The sequence below is a fragment of the Moschus berezovskii genome, chromosome 16, assembly GCF_049115385.1.
Source record: "Moschus berezovskii isolate FMDL1 chromosome 16, NW_MosBer_1.0, whole genome shotgun sequence".
Lineage (NCBI taxonomy): Eukaryota > Metazoa > Chordata > Mammalia > Artiodactyla > Moschidae > Moschus > Moschus berezovskii.
The window spans coordinates 47,897,370-47,903,587 of NC_142475.1; the positions used below are offsets into that span (position 1 = coordinate 47,897,370).

Consider the following 6,218-nt stretch of genomic DNA (forward strand, 5'->3'; position numbering starts at 1 on the left):
GGTGCTGACTGATGGAACAAACTCTTGGGCTGTTCAGTCTTTTAAATGTTTTGCTTCCTGGTGGAGCAGTTGTAGAGTGTTGCTATTAGACTCACAGAGTGAACCTCTGCTACTGAAGGGACTCCAATAGCAGATGTGCAGTGCAGGGAAGGTAGACATTAGATTAATAATCCTGCTCGGGACTTCCCCCACAGTCCATTGGTTAAGACTCCCGGCTTCCACTGCAGGGGGTGCAAGTTTGATCTCTGGTTGGGGAATCAAGATCCCACATACCACCAGCCAAAACGAAAAACACTGAATTAAGCTCTAGAGGGCAGACATCTTGTATTTTTGACCCAGTGCCTGGTATATTTTAGATGCTAATAAATTTGTTGAGTGAATGAAAAAAATTAGTTTGAAAATGGAATGTTTTTACAAAATGGAATTCTTGTGAAAATAAGTCTTACTTGTGTTTAGTGTCATTTAGAATTTAAAGTATGTGTGTGTGTGGTGGGGGGAGCTTGGGAGGAGTTGAAGAGGAGGAGAGTAGAGAATGAATTAGAATTTATCTTGAGGGACAGACAGAATTACACTTGGCTTAAAACTGATTCTTAGTAAAACCTAGTAGCATCTCTTTAAGAAGTTATGTGAAGTGTATAGGTAGGTGGTAAGTAATTGGTATGACTCTACTAAAGAAACTGGAAATAAAAGATAATTCTAAAGCTTTTACATTAATAAGTTATTTAGGCTGCCATTGGCTTATGGCGTTTCTGATACTTTTCCCCCCTCACATTAAGAACCTTCCTGACACTCATTTCCTATCTTATTTGTAGAAGGAAAACTGTATGCTGAGTGTTCGTGTTTGCATATTCAAAACACTTAAAACTAATCCTGTTGCCTTGTTTTGAACTTTGGTGAGTTACATATAAACTTCATAATTGTTGACATTTTTATATCCTTCTATGGGAAATGTAATGTGGGAAAACAGAATTTCAGTCTGTAATCATCAGTTGGTCATCTTTCTTTGAGTTTTAGTTAATTTGCAAGCTATTCATAATAGCTAAATCATCACAAGGAAATAACTGATATAATCAAAAGTCAAGTTGCTCAGAGTATTATGTAGAGGATAAAGACAAATTACTCTCTTTTGTTGCTAATTTTAATATGTAACTTTTAAAGAGTTTTGGTTGGCATGAAGAAGACTTTTTTCCTTGGGGTTCGTTTTTCTCAGCGACTGCCTGCAATACAGTAAACTGGCGGAAAGAGATAAAATGAAAGTGAAAACATGAACTACTGCTAAATGTAGAGGACAGGCAGTCTGATGACTCCATTAAGCAATAATGCTTTTGTCCAGACTCATTCATGGAAAAGGGGTACTTCTGCTGGGGATTTAGAAAAGTTGAATGAAACCATTTGACAAATCTTTTTTTAGAAATTGTTTGAGGACTTTGATTTTCCTGTCCTGGGTCATAGGCTGTACCTGTTGAGTAAACATTTCTAAAACATAAGATTTCTCCTATGCTCATTAAATATTATAGTGAAAGATGACAGATTTTCTAGATTGCTTGAGTTTATAGATCTTTTAGGAAACAAAGGACTGTTCTTAAAACTATTTTTGATTTAACTTAGTCTTACATGGTATTGCATTTTAGCTTAAATAAGGTGGAATTATTGTCACTTAGTGGTATCTGACTCTTTGTGACCCCATGGCATGTCAGGCTTCCATGTCCTTCACCATCTCCTGGAGCTTGCTCAAACTCATGTCCATTGAGTTGGTGATGCCGTCCAACCATCTCAAGAGTCTTCTTCAGCACCACAATTCAAAAGTATAAATTCTTCAGTTCTCAGCCTCCTTTATGATCCAACTCTCATATCCATAGATGACTACTGGAAAAACCATAGCTTTGACTGTGCAGATCTTTGTTGTCAAAGTGACGTCTTTGCTTTTCAATATGCTGTCTAGGTTTGTCATAGCTTTCCTTCCAAGGAGCAAGCGTCTTTTAATATCATGGCTGCAGCCGTCGTCCACAGTGATTTTGGAGCCCAGGAAAATAAAATCTATCACTGCTTCCACTTTTTCCCCTTCTATTGGCCAGGAAGTCATGGGACTGGATGCCATGACCTTAGTGTTTTGAGTGTTGGGTTTTAAGTCAGTTTTTTCATGCTTCTCTTTCACCCTCATCAAGAGTCTCTTTAGTTCCTCTTCACTTTGCGCCATTAGAGTGGTATCATCTGCATATCTGAGGTTGCTGATATTTCTTCCAGCAATCTTGGTTCCAGCTTGTGATTCATCCAGCCCAACATTTTGCAGTGATGTACTCTGCATGTATGTTAAATAAACAGGGTGACAGTATACAGCCTTGTTGTACTCCTTTCCCAATCCTGAACCAGTCTGTTGTTCCATGTCCAGTTCTAACTGTTTCTTCTTGACCTGCATACAGGTTTCTCAGAAGGCAAGTAAGGTTGTCTGGTATTCCCACCTCTTAAAGAATTTTCCAGTTTGCTGTGATCAACACAGTCAAAGACTTTCAGGTAGTCAATGAAGCAGAATTAAATGTTTTTCTGGAATTCCCATGCTTTCTCTATGATCCAATGAATGTTGGCAATTTGATCTCTGGTTCCTCTGCCTTTTCTAAACCCAGCTTGTACATCTGGAAGTTCTCAGTTCAAATACTGTTGAAGCCTAGCTTGAAGGATTTTGAACATAACCTTACTAGCATGTGAAATGAGTGCAGTTGTTCAACAGTTTGAATATTCTTTGGCACTGGAATGGGGAGGAATTACCATATAATAATTATCTTCTAAAATACTCAAAGGAATTCCCTGGTGGTCCAGTGGCTAAGACTCAATCCCAATGCAGGTGTCCTGGGTTCCACCCCTGGTCACATGCCACAACTAAGACCTGACGTGAACAAACATATAAAATTAAAAAAACAAAATACTTCTTAAAAAGAAATTTATTTAGGACAACCTTCTTAAATTTTCTACCCTTATCCTTTAATCGCGAGTCCTCATGAGGTGAGTGTCACACACCTAGTGGTTAAGGGCAAAGTCCAAGGAGCCAGCATTGCCTGGTTTTGAAAAACAGCTCTGCCACCTAGGAGCTTTGTGGGGAGTCATAATAATGTGCCTGTCATCTACTTCTGTTACCGTGGGGACTAAATGAGGCCCTAACAACAGTGCCCGGTACATAGTTAGGGTTGTACAGATGTTCACTATTGTCGTCGTTATTATGGTCAGCATCATCAGGTTGCTGTTTGCAAAGGTGATTGAATCAGAGTTTCTTCATCTTGTCGTTTTTTAGCATAGCAGGTAAAGAGCTGGGACTTTGAAACTAAAATAACTTGCATTCTCATTTGCTTTTATGCTACTAATAGTTGACCTTGAGAAAGCTTTTTCAATTCCTTGAGTCTCGATTTTAGTCATTTTTGAAGTAATGATAAACACCTCAGGATTATGTAAGAAATCAGTGACATTTTTTGTGTTGCCAGATCCCTCTGAGATTCTACTGAAAACCTTGAACCATCTCCCTTGAAAACATGGACCTTTTCCACACTCCCCTCATTTTATTTTGCATACTACTTCACCAATTTTGCACCAGTTATGCATCAGTCTGCTACATTATAATGGTGTTGCGTGGAATGATGTCATAAGAAGGCTTTTCCTAAGTAAATTTCTTTTTAAGAAGTATTTTCAGTCAGTTCAGTTCAGTCGCTCAGTCGTGTCCGACTCTCCGCGACCCCATGAATCACAGCACGCCAGGCCTCCCTGTCCATCACCAACTCCCGGAGTTCATTCAAACTCATGTCCATTGAGTCGGTGATGCCATCCAGCCATCTCATTCTCTGTCGTCCCCATCTCCTCCCGCCCCCAATCTTTCCCAGCATCAGAGTCTTTTCCAGAAGATAATTATTATGAGAATTCCTCCTTATTTTAGCTGAAAGGCAACACCATGTGAGCCTAAATTAAAAATGCTGTTGTCCTTTCTCATTTTAACTTGAGATTCTATTTCCCTCAACTTAGAGGCAAAATTCCCTGTCAAAATTTTGACAGATGATGTATAATATATTTAAAATAATATTTTAAGAAACTATTTGAAAGTGCATATTTAATTACTGCTAAATAATTATTTAGAATCAGTTTGTGGTTATTCAAGACTGTTGATAACTGGCAATAAGCAACATCTTAACAATCTGTGTTACTGACCCACATCTTCCAGGAAATAAAGAACCAGTGGGAATTCATTTTACTAGATCTCTTGTGGTTCTAAGTTGGGTCAAAATTTTTGCTTCCTATCCAAACCCCAACTGTGATTTTGGCTCTGATAATTAGGCCAATATCAGCCTGTGGAAATAAGACTCAGACTTATCATTGTCAGTTTAAAGATTGGAGCACTGACTATCAGACTTGTTATTTCCTTGGAAAATAAGAAAAATTAAAATTCTTTGCCTTTTTGCCCATTTAATTTAGATTTATAAGCTCCAGTGGTAGCAGCTGTCTCATCTTAGATTTTGTGCAAGAACTGTCACATTTTGGGCCTTCAATTAATGTGTTTTTACTTTTTATCTAAATTAATGATTCTGCCCATGAACTAATTTACATATTTCTACTTGCCATACTATGGAATTCTTTTCAATTCAGTGCCTGGAATTTTAGACTAAAAATTTCAGTACATCAGGCAAAAGCACGAAAAATAGTTTTATTTGAAAATATGTGGTAAAGGGTTTTTTTTTCCCAAAAGCTGTTCAGCCTAATTTGCTTAGAAAAATGGCTCAAATTGCCAAACTGATTAAAGATAAGTGAAATGTTAAGAGATTTAATCTTTTAAAATGGATATGTTGGCTATTACTAATAAATGTAGCACACTAAATAATTTTTACTTATTTGTGTCTAACTAAATTAACTACCTGAGACTATTCCTTTTTAAATTATTTCAAAGAAATGTGTTAAAATTGTAGGAGATTTCTGATATGTGGGAAGTAAACTTTTCTTTTAAAAAAATAGATATTTTAAACTTTTTCCATGTAATCAGTTGTGATTCACAATGTAGGAATTATGCAAGGTGTTTCTTTAATATTTTTGTATTATTTTGGCATGAATTTTGACTCACTTGGGAGCTTGACCAATAGGTCTTTAAAAATACATAAAGCACTTTTTTATTCTTTGTGTTGATCATCATCTTGGTGTGTAGAAGAAAACATTGTATAAGCACATTTACTACAGAAAAACCCATTATCATCATTTGTAGAAAATCAATATATATTTTTCAAAATTTAGATTGATGGTGACATGCCATCAATGTTAGCTGAGGCTTGGGGGATGCTCAGGGGTCAAGAGCAGGCCAGCTGAGCTCTTGCATCATCAGTGACTCTGAGATTGACTTTTTTCAGGCAGCTCTTTCCCAACCTGGGCCCTCGAGTTCCTTAACTGAAGATGAAAGATATACCTGAGTAATATTTTGACAGGAAATAGTATTAAATAAGTGCTGTGTATATCTGTAACACGGCTATCTTGGGCTAAGGCGAGTAGATTTTATCCGTGTCTATAAAAAATTGACTTTCATTGGTCTGTTTTTTATGGAAGCTTAGTATGAAGTACATCTAGCCATAGACTTTTAAAATAATGCTGCATTCCTATTTGTTTCACAGTGGCAGCCCACTGCAGAACTCTTGCCTAGAAAATCCCATGGATGGAGGAACCTGGTAGGCTGCCGTCCATGGGGTCACTAAGAGTCAGACACTGAGCGACTTCACTTTCACTTTCCACTTTCATGCATTGGAGAAGGAAATGGCAACCCATTCCAGTGTTCTTGCCTGGAGAATCCCAGGGACGGGGAAGCCTGGTGGGCTGCCGTCTATGGGGTCGCACAGAGTCGGATACGATTGAAGCGACTTAGCAGCAGCAGCAGCTAACAATTCAAAGATTTAAATCTATTTGTGTCCTTCTTTCTTGCATGTGTATTAGAATTTGTGAAACTGCAGTGTAAATCACCACTGTTAGTGGTTCACTTTGATTTGCTGATCAGTCCCTAAGTCTGAATCGATAATGTGGGCTGAGTACCAGTAGCTATGTCATAATCATCTGTGATGTTGTTTATGTTTAACATTAGTATCTCGTACATCAAATCACTGCCCTTTAGTTCCTAAATCTCATTATTTTTGCCTTCAGCTTTCATTTCTAGCTATCCTAGTGGGGTTACTGAAATAGTATATTCTGGTTGCTTCTCAGCCCAGAAGAGA

The 6,218-nt window shown here is 37.7% G+C and overlaps 1 protein-coding gene and 1 pseudogene across 11 annotated transcripts in view; both read left to right on the plus strand.

Moving 5' to 3' along the window:
* Positions 1 to 6,218, plus strand: part of NCOA2 (nuclear receptor coactivator 2) — a 295,183-nt gene that overhangs the window by 24,646 nt on the left and 264,319 nt on the right. The window lies entirely within an intron of this gene.
* LOC148775248 (ankyrin repeat domain-containing protein 26 pseudogene) overlaps positions 1 to 6,218 on the plus strand; it is a 31,482-nt pseudogene that overhangs the window by 3,386 nt on the left and 21,878 nt on the right.